Here is a 16,135-nt window from a genome sequence, read left to right as displayed (position 1 = left end):
TAATGTCCTATATACATGTGCCTTTTTCCCATTTTTATTTACTGAGCCCTCATATGTTTCTATTCAGACTTCCTGTTTCCCCTTTTCAGATTTTGTAGTTTGTGTCTCTTTCAGACTTAAGACATTTTGTGGTCTTACTTGTAGAATGTTACCTGTTCATTGGTTTTCCAACACTGTTATCATGGCCACCTTTCTCTTGGCAGCCTCCACATGGATATCCAAAGGAGAATTTAATCCAGAATATTTTACTAATAGAGGAATCATCATGACACTTTTTTCAATTACAGGTCACATGAAGTGGATTCCATTGAATTCTCTATCCTCATATTGTTGATCATTACACATTCTTTCATGTCATGGGCAGTTTTCTGCTGCACTCTTTCCAAAAGGCTATTGGCAGAATAAAAATGCCTGTGTACCAGATGTCATCAATTGCCATTACTGATTTACTGATGATTTCTATTCAGAACCTACACAGAGCCTGGGATTAAAACACAGCACCCATAGACCACAGTGCGTAGCCAGGAAATGATTCTACTGGTAATGATAACTCTCAACCCATATTGGGCTCACAATAAATAGCCAATAATCTGACAAATCGTAATATCATCCAGAAGATGTCATAGTGTCATCCTATATTTCTGTGTCACAAGTACTGTTTACCAGACACACTCAATATGCAGTCAGAATCACTGTGCCCAAGACCTCTCCTCGCATGGACTATATTAATAAGTCTCATTCTTGCATGCTAAGCGTGTCACATATTTGCATATTGTCCCATCATGCCTTAGTACACTAAGTGTCGCCATGACATGTTGCACTGTTTTTTATCTTTTTACCTTAAAAATCCTTAAACTTTTTGGATGTGAGTGTCAACCACTGAACTGCAAAAGTAGAACTTATAACAATGGATAAGTTAAATGTATTTTAATACATATTCATGATGATGTAAATAAAACAGAAAGAAACTTCCACGTGGGAAAAATATATTAAAAACAAAGATTCGAAGACTTACGAAGCGGGAAAGCGCCGGTAGATAGGCACAATGAATAAAACACACAAAGACACACACACAGAATTTCCAGCTTTCGCAACCGGCGGCTGCTTCATCAGGAAAGAGGGAAGGAAAAGGAAAGATGAAAGGATGTGGGTTTTAAGGGAGAGGGTAAGGAGTCATTCCAATCCTGGGAGCGGATAGACAGATTTTTTTTTACCAAGCGGGAAAGTAGCGGTAGATAGGCACAATGAATAAAACACACAAACATACACACAGAATTGGGATTGGAATGACTCCTTACCCTCTCCCTTAAAACCCACATCCTTTCATCTTTCCTTTTCCTTCCCTCTTTCCTGACGAAGCAGCCGCCGGTTGCGAAAGCTGGAAATTCTGTGTGTGTGTGTTTGTGTGTTTTATTCATTGTGCCTATCTACCGGCGCTTTCCCGCTTGGTAAGTCTTCGAATCTTTGTTTTTAATACACATTCAACATGTTGAAGTTGTGACAAATTCATTATAAAATGTGGTACTATTGTGGTAAAGAAATTGTAGATGTGGAGATTGTCCTATGGAAAAACAGCTGCAGAAACTTGTTGTCTTTTAAAGTGCTGTCAAGGGATATGACCATCATTGTGTTAAAAGTTATCACAGAGAGTTTTAGCTGGGAAGACACTAGTGAAATATGAATCGAAGTTTTACTGTGTATTTAAACCATCATATTTCCTTTCCAGGTTGTTGAAAATAGTGGCTATGGGTCAAATAAATTTTCCTTAGTCAGAAATAATGATGGAACTGGTTCATTAAAAATAATTCAACCCCTGGATTATGAGGACATCCATGGCAATATCCTGAGGTTCCAGATACAAGTTACTGACAAGGTTCCTTTTATATTTATGCTTGGTGTACTGACAAACTGCTTCTATGAAGCAACTAGTTTTCCAGATTCTTAATTTCATTATCTCTGTGGTTTCGTGGTGATGTTAACTTCTTATTGCATACACACTTCTTTCTTTAGTAACTGCCATTGCATTCCTTTTTTATGAATACTGGTAGTCTGGTTAGCTGTTGCAATGAATACCTATTTTTGTGAATGTTTTGAATTATATAACTTGTGAATTCAAAATGTCTTAAGATTATTAATCTACAGCGAATTTATTGTATTTACTTCAAACTGCAGGGTGATAATGATACATCACAACAGTACTACACGAGATATGCTTGGGTAACTGTGAAAGTCAGAGATATCAATGACAACTCACCTAGATTTGAAAAATTTCATATTGAAATTACATTACCAGAAAACACCACAGTTGGAAAAATAGTTGCTACATTTAAAGCAAAAGATGCTGACAGGAGTGGAAAGAGTAAAGTATCATACAGTATTCATTATGATTCTGAAGCATCAAGACACTTTAACATTAAAGAAAATGGTGAAGTAATTATTCAGAGGAAACTTGACAGAGAAGCTGCATCTTGGCACAAGGTAAGAACTTAACTGTACGTACTGACATAATAAAAACATATCGAAGACACACCATATGGTAACGGAAACCTAAATTGCTCGGAAACACACTATGTGGTAATGGAATCTTAAATTGCAACCAGTGGAATCTTATTTTCTTCCTTTCTTAATAATGTATCAGTATTCACAACCACATATTTTCACAGATTAGAAATAATTCATCATAGTCGCCTTAATTCTTTTACTTTTTATTGTGCCATACTGCAATTTCATTGTGTCACGTTCATCTTTGCTGACAATTCTCATTGTCTTCTTCATCTACATCTACATCTGCACCCTGAAAACCACCGTGAGGTGCATGGCATAGGGTACATGCCATTGTACCGGTTATTAAGGTTTCTTTCTGTTCCATTCACATATGGAGCATGGGAAGAATGATTGTATTCGAATCTTATCCTTATGATCTCTGTGTGAACAATACATAGGGGGTTGTAATAAATCCCTAGAGCAATCATTTAAAGCCAGTTCTTGAAACTTTATTAAAAGACTTTCTTGGGATAGTTTACATCTATCTTCAAGAGTCTGCCATTTCAGTTCCTTCAGTATCTCCTGTGACACTCTCCCATGAATTGAACAAACCTGTGGCCATTTGTGATGCCCTTCTCTGTATATGCTCAGTATCCCCTTTCAGTCCTATCTGGTACGGGTCTCACACACTTGAGCAACATTTGAGGATGGTTAGCACAAATGTTTTGTTAGTAATCTCTTTAGTAGACTGACTGCACTTCCCCAGTATTCTACCAATAAACCGTAGTCTATCACGTGCTTTACCTGTGACTGAACCTATGTGATCATTTCATTGCATAACCCTATGAAGTGTTACGCCCAGGTATTTGTATGAGTTCGCCAATTCCAACAACAACTCTTTGATATTGTATCTCAGTGACTCAAGATGCTCTAATGGTAGATTTCAAACATTTCATTCATTCTTAGTTTTTCGTAGCTACCATATTATAGCAGAACCACAGGGGAAATTAATTTAGTCAAAGAATACTTTAAAAAGAGAGTAAAATAACAGGTGCCTAACATTATGACAATTCTGACTGTGAATCTATGATTGATGGGAAAAATTCATGTGTCAGAATGAAATAGACATGTACAGATATTCCTGTTTACTTGTACTGCAAGCTACTTTTAGATATAAGTACTAATTATCCTGTTTAAAAGTGACACAATGTTGCACTGTCGAAAATCTAATTAGGTAAGAAACCACCTGGCATATATAGATAGCAGGTATAAATAGGATGAGAGTATTCTTGTGGATGATTTCTTTCTTTATAAGTACCAGTAATTTTTTTACTGCAGAGCAGGAGCTATTTTTGCAACAAACTATATGGGTTTAGATTAAAACTGTGTCTTTTGCAAGCAGTATTCTGAACCAGCTGAGTTTAAAAACAGTGCATACTATGCTGCATAGTGAAAGATTAATTCAGAAAACAATCCCTAGACTAGGGCAAGACCACTTCTCTGTTATTCCCTTTCACTCAGGAATGGAAGCCCAGCAAGGTGCGGAAGTGATACTGTGAAAAAAGAGAAGTTATTGGTTGAATTCAAGCTGAAAGATTTCAAGTACTGCACACATCATTAATAGGTTATTTTCAGTTGATGCACATTACTAGCGGAATTTGTTTCCAAAAGAGTCATTTCCACCCACTAGGTAACTGATTTTCATGGTATTCACATAAATTCTTCTGACTGGGAGCCATAAATACAATGCCACAGTCCATGGGCTGTCATCTAGCTATTCCTTATCTGTTTTGAGACTCAGGTAATTGAAGTCCAATATTTTCATATTGAGGAGAAAAAAATACTGATTTAAAAAAGAGGTAAGTTGACAGGACACCTCCTGAGGCAAGAAGAAACTGAAGGTTGCACAGGATAAACTACTGTGATGAAAATTGGCAACTGCTGTTTTCGGGAAAGCAACAAGTTTATCCCAAATACTTATTTTTCTCAAGTCAAACTATTTTTCATTTATATCATTCCTGAACAGAACTTAATTACAAACAACTGTTAGAAGAAAATAAGAGTTTCTGTCAAATATTACTTCCTCACTTTTATCCAATGTTTCAGGTAAATGTTTTAGCAGTTGATGATGGAGTTCCACCACAGACATCCACAGCTACATTGTTAGTGATTGTTGAAGATGTTAATGACAATCCACCACATCTGCTACAGAATTATGAACCTGTTTTATATGAACACACTCCTCCTGCTGAAGTAGTAGAAATACTTGGAGCTGATGCTGATGATTATTCAAAAAATAATGGACCACCATTCACATTTGAAATGGATCCTAGTGCAAATGACCAGATAAAAGCATCATTCAGCATAACATTTGATCAAAGTAAGTTTTATTTTTAATGAAGTGAATGTTAAGGTCTGAAATATCATCAGAATAAAGTTATCTATGTATTCCATACAGATATTTTTTTTCTTTTTCAGTTCTGATAACATTATCCTTCATCAGCTTTTTCACTGTGTTGAAGCTTGTTTCAAACACTGAATCTTCCCCATTACTGAATCTATTTTCCTCACAACACATATTACTCTTAAAATGAAACCATACTGTTCTCTACATTCATTGGGCAAAAAGGGTACCACAATCTCTTAGCAGCACAGATGTAACACTTATTATGTGTACTTAAGTGGGAGTGGTCTCAGTCTCTATTTCACCTTTTGCATCATGACCAGGTTTATTACATTTGAAGCAAACATTTCTGCAGCTTTTTGCCCAATAATCAGGTTTAGTACATTTGAAGCATTAACTTGGTATTCTCAAATTTTTATCTCCAATATGAAGGTTATTATTAAAATGTTTGTTTCTCTGTGTATCTAATAGGTGATAAGCAAAGAACCATCCAAGCTGCAGAATTAATTTTCTTTATTACTTGATGACTAATTTTGAGCCTATGCTCATTAGCAAATCGTCTGCTAAGCTATGCAGTAACATCCATTATGACAGACACACATCTGTTTACTCCTGTTAAACACATCTTGTAAATTAGCGCAGGGCTGAACTTCATTCACCTAACTGTTATTTGGCTGCCAGAAATGCCTCCCTCTTTGTATCTGTACTGACCCACATAGATCCCCACCTAAAATCCGTCTCCACGCCATATAAGCCAGAAGATGCAGCTAGAAATCTGACAATCTTCAGAGGCCACCACTTGTGGAGGCATGCTCAGCCTCTCATCTGCACATTCTACTGGCTGGCCAACAGATTTTTGAATTTTTTGTGTCAGGCAGTAAGTTTGTTGTGTCAGTTATGATGTGGTATTCTCTTGTTGGATTGGAACAATATCTCTCTGGAGATTTAGAAGTTTCTCTTCCATCAACAATCTTGACATCAGGTAAGTTAATGTTTATTGATCAAGATATGTTGATTCAAACACACTCAGAAAATAATTGTACATGGTGGTAACATCAGTAAGAATTTTTTGATCATCTTAAAGTTTGAAATATTTAACCTTGATTCCTCAAGCAGTTTACCAGGTCTGCTAACTTTGAACAGTATAGAGTAATGTCCCTGAAACATCCATTTTTAAGTTGTACCATCATTTCTGTTTGTAAACTGAAAGAAGTTTGGGCCACAAGGCAAACGAAAATTCACAATTAATAACATGAAGCAGTGGCTTCTCCTCAGTTGACATTCTGGTAATTTTCTGAACAGTAATGTCTTGTCCATGTTTTTCCACACTGTGAGATCCTTTCCATATGCCTGTCCTGCTGTAGCATTCATGTCAACATTACACATTGGTTTAAATAAAATAGAAAGAAACTTCCACATGGGAAAAATATATTAAAAACAAAGATTCCAAGACTTACCAAGTGGGAAAGCGCTGGTAGACAGGCACAATAAATAAAACACACAAACACACACACAGAATTTCTAGCTTTCACAACTGACGGCTGCTTCTTCAGGAAAGAGGGAAGGAGAGGGAAAGACGAAACTCCTTATCCTCTCCCTTAAAACCCACATCCTTTCATCTTTCCCTCTCCTTCCTCCCTTCCTGAAGAAGCAACCGTCAGTTGCGAAAGCTAGAAATTCTGTGTGTGTGTTTGTGTGTTTTATTTATTGTGCCTGTCTACCGGCGCTTTCCCACTTGATAAGTCTTACACATTGGTTTAATTGTTTGGCCTGTAACAATATCCCAAGCTCCAGTGGCACTTAAAGTTACAAACACTTCAGATTTCTAGGTCAGTCAGTTCTCAATGCCTTTGAGTTTTGTAATTTTTATCATGTCATTTTCTGTCATTTTAAGGTTAGCTAGTTTTATGTTCCGTGGATTATTTGCTTGCTAATTTATAATGTTTGTGTCTAGGAAGCCTGCATACTCAGTTCACTAGACAAACAATCAGACAAATTTACATATATCTGCCTGTGTCTGTATATGTGCATATGGATATGTGAGTGTGTGTGAGTGTATGCCTGTTTTTCTTTCCCCTGAGGTAAGTCTTTCCACTCCCGGGACTGGAATGACTCCTTACCCTCTCCATTAAAACCCACATCCTTCCGTCTTTCCCTCTCCTTCCCTCTTCCCTAATAAAGCAACCTTGGGTTGCAAAAGCTTGAAATTTGTGTGTGTGTTTGTGTGTTTTTTATTGTGTCTATCTACCAGCACTTTCTCGTCTGGTAAGTCACAGCATCTTTTATTTATATATAAATTGTATTAATGAGTTTATTCACAAAAAGAAAATTACAATACTTAACTTTGGCAATTACACAGACGTGTTGCAAGCAAACAACAATATACAATCCTGAACTGCTCTTGAAGTCACTATCATTGAAACTACTATCCAAGTCACTATTGTTGACACTTCAGTAGAACTGGGCCATCACCAGTCAGTTGCAGCACTTATGTCCACTTCACCTGCTGTCATGCAGTTGTCCTGGAAGGAAGGTCAGTCAGGCATGCAATTGGCTGACTTCCTCTCATAGCCTTCTCTTCCTTTTCGTTCCTGACTGGCATGCTGACTTAACTCCATAACAACAGTAGGACAAGAGGAAGTGGAAGATGCAAAGGTTCTGTCTCCATGGGGTTGTCCCACGGTGTTGTGATGACACCCTCTGGTGGCTGCTGTGGCCGTGCTGTCCTCAGGATCCGTCAGTCAGGGGAAGAGATACAGAAGGATCACCATGTGCATGACAGAGGTGGATTTGACTGTGATGTTGGTGTTGCAATCCGTTTGGACCTGTAATGAGATACATGCATCCGCCAAGTCGACAAAGGATCTCACCTCACACCCACCATTTGCTGCTGTTATAAATCCTGAAAAACGCAATATCATGTGAAGCAAAGCAATACTTGGGGCCTTCCTTCAGTGCTGGATGCTGAGGAGGGTGGAGCAGTGTCCGATGGCTGCAGATGTGAACCAATTCTGCTGGCAGTGGTCCATCACGTGGATGTGAACAATAGGAAGTGGGGAACAGTTGCAATGCTTGATCCCTGGTGTGTGTGGTGCAAAGCTTGGCCATCTGCTGCTTGAAGGTTTTGATAAAACATTCCGCTTCATCGTTTGATAGTGGATGGAATGGTGCACTAGTTAGATGCTATATGCCATTGCATTCACAGAATGTTTCAAATTCATGTGATGTGAACTGAGGGCAATTGTCCGACACTATGATTTCAGGAAAACCTTCGAGGAGAAAAACAGAGGACAACACCTGAACTGTGCTACATGACGCTGTCGAGTTCATGGCCACAGCAAAAGGAAACTTGCTATAAGAGTTTACTACAATCAACCATTGAATATTCCAAAAAGATCCCACAAAGTCTATGTGCACACGTTGACATGGTGATTGTGACTTAGGGCAAGCAGATTGATCTGCTGCATATGAGTGACACTGTGACATCATCTGGTCTATTTGGGTGTCCATACACTGCCAAGTACACACTTTGCATGCTAACTGTTTCGTACGAACAATCCCCCAGTGTCCTTGGTGAAGTAACTGCAACACTTCCTTTTGCAAAGCTTTCGAGATCAACACATGTGACCGTCCACTGTCATTCTGAACAAGAATCACACCTTTCCGTATGGCAAGACTATGCTGATGTGCAAAGTATTGGCACTACAGAGTTCTTTATGCAATGGAATGAGCGAGGGATGTGCGAACGTATTTTAGCAAAATGTTCAAACTTGAATCAGTTTCCGTGGCCTGTGCAATTTTCTTACAGTCAGAGGAAAAGACTGAAGCAATTCAGAATTGTTACCATCGATGTGACAACAAGATACAGCAGAAGCATCAAAGTCTGTAGCAGGGCCAGTCAGAAGACTCGGAAGTGTGTCCGCATTACCATGTTGAGTTGTCAGACAATACAAAATCTTGTGCTGGTATTGAGACAACAACAAAGCCCATCTTTGTGATTTTTGGGCAGTTTGTACAGGAACTGGCTTCATTGGATGAAACAAGGACTACAGTGGCTTGTGATCCATTACTAAGTAGAATTTTCTGCCATAAAATAGTGGTGGAATTTGGTGACATTATACATGTCAACCAATACCTCTTTCTCTATTTGTGAATAGTTACACTGATCTTTGAACAACACTTTTGATATGAAAGCAATAATCCTGTCTTTATCACCAAATCTGTCCAAAAGGACTGCATTGATTCTGTAAGAGGAAACATCGACTTGCAACACAACTGGTTTGTCAAGATGAAAGTGAACCAAGCATCGATCACTGAGCAATGCATCTTAAAATTTTTAAAAAGCAAACAAAAGGGATATCCTTGTGACACAAGCAATGCAATGGAACTGCGATTTGTGTTGCATTCAGTGTGAACCGAATATAATAGTTCATTTTCCCTAAGACTTGCTGAAATTCTATGACCTTACAAGAAACTGGCAGGGCACTCATGGCTAGCTTGACTTAAGAGGATGTACATCTTGACTGTTTATGACATGACCAGGATACTGCAACTCAGGTTTCAGTCTACACTTTAGTCCTGCATCAGATAACACATGAAAAAAAGCACTCAAATTTGCAATGTGTTCTTCAGGTATACAGTCTGCAGTGACAATTTCATCCAAATAGTTTGAACAGTTTGGTACTGGAGCAGTCAGCTGTTCCAAATACCACTGAAAAATGGCGGATGCAGAAGTACTGCCAAAATGCGAACACAAATATTCAAACAAGCCAAAATGAGTGTTCACAACACTCATGGTTTAAGATTCATTGTCTAGTGGTATTTGAAGATATGAAGATATGCGACACGCAAATCAATTTTTGGAAAGTAGCAACCAGTGCATAATCTGTCCATGAGATCCTCTGGGCATGGCAATGGATCAATCACAGTTTGTGGATTGATGCTAGACTTAATGTGGACACAGAGATGTATAAGAGCTGAAGGTTTGGAGAGCAAAACCAGTGGACTCGCCCAGTGACTAGATTGTATGGGCACAATAGCTCCTCTACTTTGCAATTCTGTAAGTTCAGCAGCTACTTTGTCTCATAATGAAATGGAAACAGTTCTGGCCCGGCAAAATTTAGGTTGAGCATTGTCTTTCATAGTAATTTGTGCAACAAAATTGTTAGCCTTGCCTAAACCCTCACAAAGGAGTTCAAGGAATTCTTTCAGCAAGCTTGTCTTTGGCATTGAATGCAGTCACTGACAAAACGTTGACCTAAATTTGAAAGCCAAACACATCAAATGAATCAAGGCCAAATATGTTCTCACAATTGCATGATTGTAGCACAGTGAAAGCCACAGTTTGCACATGCAAGCGGTACATGTCAGGCAAAGTACATTTTCTGAGGATGGGAATGTCTTGTCCATTACAAACTGTCAGATGCGTGGTAACGGAAGCACCCATGTCCAATACAAATTTCATGCGTTTTCCACTAATATGCAAATGAATAAAAAGTTTGTTGGACTGGCATAGCTCTGAAAAAACTGTTTGCTAGTTTTTCTAATGCCTGCAGCAAGCTTTGAATACACTGCATTGTTTACATGGACCTTATGACAAGAATTATGTGAGTGGGCAGAATTCTTATGTTTGCTCTGTTGCAAACATACAGATTCTACATGTCCTTTCCTACCACAAGCATAACCCTGAGCTTGTCGGGAGGGGCAGTCTTGGCATTTGTGCCGTGAGTAGCACCTGTGGCATGACTTAATTCTGTTCACCTCTGTAGAGAACTGTTTACGAAGGATGGTGCAGGACTGTTGCTGCCTAATGGGCTGGTTGCAAACAAGGAACGGGTCAACCCAACAAATTGATGGCTGCTCAAATTTATCGGCCAACATGGCACCTGAATCATAATGATCTAGAATTTGCACAACATGGTGAAATGATGAATCTGACTGTTTCAGAATCTGTTCTCCAAGCCTGACATCAGTTACATTGTACATTATCACATCACACAACATAACATCTGAATATAAAGCACCACAAGCACATTTGAATTTGCGTTTCTGTGTCATACCCTGCAAATCTGTTACCCACTCATGATAAGTTTGTTCTGACCTTTTCTTCCAATGAAAGAATTGGTACCTAACTGCCACCACATTCACTTGTCGGTCATAATAGTTAGAGAACCTACAACTTGACCATAGGAAAGTTCACTCGGAGTGGCATTAGGAACAATTTTTGAGTGAGGCAAAAGACTACACTTTCTACTGTTGATAAATAGTAATGTAGTTTCACAAAACCTGAGATTTTGTGAGTTATGATGTGGGCTTCATACTGTTGCAACCACTTGAGCCATTTCTCTCCTTTGTTGTTAAACAAGCAAAAAGACGGTATGACACTCGGAGCTACAGTTGTTGCTTGATGGGCTGCATTAGATGTTTGGTTTGCCAATAACTGCTCTACTGTATTTAGAAGAGATGCAATCTTCTGCATCTGAAACTGGAACATCTGTGTTAGCTATATTGTATCTATTGTTTGAAGTTGAGGCAACTGAGCAGGGAGTGAGAGAGGTGGGTTGCTCATTTTGGAATAAGCAAATGCAATAAACAGATAATGCAAACAATAAAAATAAGCACACAAGCAAAGAAATTTTCTGCAACTTCCACCTGAAATCATGTATAGAAAAAACACTATAATAGACGTTGTTAGAACATGTAAACACACCCCTGCAAAGAAAAGACAAGGTAGAACTAAAGTGCCAGCAAAACAGAAAAGCCCATGACAAAACAACTGTGGCAGCTGGTAATAGATTTTCGCTATGGAATTCGTTCACCTAATTACCAATCTTGTGTCTAGGAAGTCTCCGCACTCAGTTCACTAGACAAACAATCAAACAAATCATATTAATGAGTTTATTTACAATACTTAACTTTGGTAACTACACAGATGTGTTGCAAGCAAAGTGCAAAATACAAAATAATCAGTCTTTGCAGTGACGACTGACCTCTAATTGACAAAAGTCTTTTTGCTGTTGAAGTTGCTACCATTAACACTGCAATCCAAGTCACTGCCATTGACGCTGCTGTAGAATTGGGCCATACAGTTAGAATTAGAAGTGAATTATTTTTCAGTATTAAATCACAAGCAGATGTTCTATAGGATGACATTTACTGAATTATATGCAAAAATGTAAATTAGTTACAAACCACCATGTGAACACACTATATTCAGTGTCAGAACATGATACTGTCAATGACCTCCTGAATGGCTGTTTTCAGCTCAGCAATGGTTGTGGGCTTATTGCTGTACACCTTGTCTTTAACATAGCCCCACAAAAAGGAGTCACATGTCTTCAGATCTGGAGAATGTGGCAGCCAAGTGAGGCCCATGTGAATGGCTTCTGGGTACCCCAAAGCTAGAATGCAGTCCCCAAAGTGCTCCTCCAGGACATCAAACACTCTCCTGCTTCGATGGGGTTGAGCTCCATCTTTCATCAACCACATCTTGTTGAAATCAAGGTCATTTTGGATAATGGGGATGAAATCATGTTCCAAAACCTTCATGAACCATTTGGTAGTTATTGTGCCATCAAGGGGCATAGCACCGATTATACCGTGACTGGCACACCACACAGTCACCCATTGAGGGTGAAGAGACTTCTCGATCATGAAATGCAGATTCTCAGTCCCCCAAATCTGCCAATTTTGCTTATTTACAAACACCCAAATGAAAGTGGGCTTCATCGCTAAACCAAGCCATACAGCACTCATTAATTCTCACCATATCCCGTGCCTAACTGTGCAGTTTGAACATCCTAATGCAAACTGTTCAGAAGTTATGAGGACTTACTTAATATAGTTCTATAATTGTCACCCTGTATGTGCTGATCACTATGAAACCTACTTGTCTCAATGTTTTTTTAAAATTTGTGTTTTGTTTTAATATATATAACAACTCCTCCTTCTTACACATTAGTACTACATGAGTGAGATGCTGAAATGTAATCTAACTCTGTGGTTATGTGGTTCTCAGACAGACACAGGATATCTATCTTTACAGAGATATCTAAATTTTTGAAACAGACAAGAAGCCCTTCTACCTTATTACTCAGCCCTCTAATATTCTGATGAAATAAATTAACTTTACTTTTCTGTACATTCTTCAGCATTTCGTGGGGCTCTTCTGCCATCTTGACATATTTAAAAACAGGTTGCCAGAATCCTGATCCTAACCTAAAAAAGGTACCTCTCTGACACCAATAACACAGAGATCTTGCTTCTTGTTATGATGTCCCCCCCCCCCCCTTCTCCCTAAACCTTTTCTATAAAAGTGAAACAATTACTAACAAAGAGATAGAGGGGCTGCCCAGTACTTACCTCAGCTCAGTACAGCCGATAGAAACACAAAAAACAACCGAAAATTTAAGTTCCTAGCTTTCGGAATAAATGTTCCTTCATCAGGGAGGAGAGAGGGGAAAGAAAGGGAAGAAGGGAAAGGCTATAAAAGGCTCATCCAACCTGTCTTTCCCTCTCCTTTTCATGTGCTGGCCATGTCGAGTATATTTTCATCTCCAAATTGTAGCATCAGGCACTTTACTCATATGAGACTTCATTTCTGTCAGCAGCAGCCTGCTCAGCTTAGTGTTCACATGGCTCACAGCTATGCCAATTCAGGGCTGGTCATGGTGCTGCAGGACTTCTACAAAAGTCACATTTGTTTGCATAGTTGCTATTTGTATTTCATTGAGGTCACCATGAGTTCTGTAATTAGTGTCCTTAGTCAGGCTATTCCATGCTCCACCTGCTATGATAATTTAATCCTCTTTGTCAAAATCTTTGCACAAATTTTCTATGCCCTCTGTTATCTGGCTAAGGTTAACACTTGGTTTCACAATACTTGTGACCTTGTACCTTTTGTCCTTCACCCCTGCCATGGTAGCTATGCACCTAGCAGCAAGACTGTTTTCTTTCTGCTTTCTTTTGGTACCAACCTGCACTTAGTTTCTTTGCTAGAAGTCTGCTGCACATTCCTGCGACCTACATCTGGATGAAGGTCTGCCCATCCTGCTTCAGGTAACAAGTCAAATTTACTCAATATAGTATATTCAAATGTAAATGAAGAAGTGGAAGAGGTTTTCCCTTTTTGTCCATCGCTTGTTACCATCACCCAGTTCCCACCATCTTTTTTCCCCCTTCAACCTATCTCGTTCAAATTTCATGTGTTTTAGTTCTGCCTGAAGAGCACAAATCTTTTCCTACTGTTCAGTGATTCTATTGTCATTGTTTTCAGAGCCTACAGTTCCATGGGGAACTCAATGAGTTCCCCATTCTGTTCCCCACTACAAGCACCCCAGTGAAACTCCAATCCACAATCTACTCGTACCACTCCCTGTCTGACTACCATACAGCATCGTCCACACTTATCACACATTGCACCACAGATTAAACACTTAAAAATAGAATTAAATCACTTTCCACACTTAACCTTACACAGATTTTCATTATTTGCAAGCCACAAAAATTAAGCATTTAGGTTACTGCTTTAGGTGCATGAAATAATGTAATAAGTTAATTATTTCATCTTAAAACAAGAATTCATCACTCACTTAACTACAGCATCTGTTAATTAGCTTATTCAGAATAAAATGTAACTTTTAATTTATGCAGACTGTATGTAAACAAACAACAAGTCCAAATGTTTGAAAATCAGACAGCAAGATTTATACTACTTTCCAGAAAGATTAACTTATGTTGGATAGAAGAAAATAACAATGAAAGTGGATTCTCTAAGATTAATGTACCAAAATGTAAACAAAAGTGTGAGTATTAGTTCACCACACTATTATTGTATCTGGGAGTGAGGTCACTTTGATCAGCATATCATAAGTTTCTATCGTAACATTTCACAAGGACACACTCAACCACTTGACAGTATGTGCACAACTGTTGTGAAATCATTCACAGTGTAATGTGTTTTTCTTAGTCACCACTGAACTTGTTTACTGTAGTGTCACAGCATGTTTCCAATAATATCCATGGGAGGCTAAGTGTAATAATATAATGATTAGGTAATACAACCCAACTTTATGATCTTCTCACGTTTTCTGAAATAATATGTAAATAAATGTTAAACCTTTAATAATAACCTTAAAAAACACACTAATACACATATTTAAAGGATAATCTGTACTAAACTAAATGTTATTACAATGTAAATAACTTATCTTCATCAGAGAACAAAAATTCACACATCTTGCCTAGCATAGAGCTGCCAAATCAAGGTCTAGACATGCACATGGCAGAAATTACCTCAAAACTTCTATCTCACGCTTTTTTTTAATATTGTACTCAGTATACATCACATAAAATTCATCACTGAGTGGCCCATAAGTAGATAAGGTAGTCACATTAAAACAGCACTGATTCTCATTTAGAATAATGACAATGTTTTAATTACCTACGAGTTGCAAAAACATGAGACATAATGCACACACACATCGCAAGAAAAGGCAGCCTCTGTACCAATGAGTTCACAGTGTAAACAAATGTTTAAACAACTGGAAAGCACATCAGATACAAATGTGAAAGTATTTACTTTATCAATATCAGAGAACACAGTGGTGATTCTTCTGGAAAACCTGGAATTCTCAAGAAATTACATTTTACCTGGAAAAATCAGGGGAATCTCAGGTAATTTCAGGAATTTCATAAAATCACAAGGAATTTTGCACTTTTTTCTTGGCATGGAAACTGAATTTCATAAATTGCAAATCTTAAAATACTTAATATCTCAAATTGTGTTAATTACATGAAAAATATTCCATATAAATTATTGATGTTTAAAAACAGTGGTTAAACTTCTGTGTACGTCTGGTATGTAGCTCAACTGAGAATAGGGAGCTTTTGACACTATCTTCCTCCTTGCCCAAATACTCCATTTTTTCCCCAAGTTGAGTAGCCATCCTGGAGAAACTGATACAATAAACCATTTTTAATTGATTATTAGAACAGAAATATATGATTCTATTATCAAGGAACTGTGACATGGTGTTGTTGTAAACTCATTTTCTTTTAAATTAAGTAATGTATGGGAGGGGAATATAGTGTTACATTTTATTCGTGCTGTCACCTCAGTGCTAGAGGAGAAAGCATAAAAATATTAGTAGGATTATGCTAGTGACGCTGCTGCTTCAAAATTCTGCAGAGTGCAATGCAGAGGTGCTTTCCAAAGTTGAAAAAAAAATGTATTGACAGGTAAAGGAA

The 16,135-nt window shown here is 38.1% G+C and overlaps 1 pseudogene; it reads left to right on the top strand.

Moving 5' to 3' along the window:
- The window catches only part of LOC126278797 (neural-cadherin-like), a 217,978-nt pseudogene that overhangs the window by 108,736 nt on the left and 93,107 nt on the right, over nucleotides 1-16,135 (top strand).

This window comes from Schistocerca gregaria, chromosome 6 (genome assembly GCF_023897955.1).
Source record: "Schistocerca gregaria isolate iqSchGreg1 chromosome 6, iqSchGreg1.2, whole genome shotgun sequence".
Classification (NCBI taxonomy): domain Eukaryota; kingdom Metazoa; phylum Arthropoda; class Insecta; order Orthoptera; family Acrididae; genus Schistocerca; species Schistocerca gregaria.
The sequence above is the reverse complement of the archived record's forward strand: the minus strand, read 5'-3'. Positions and strand labels throughout refer to the sequence as shown.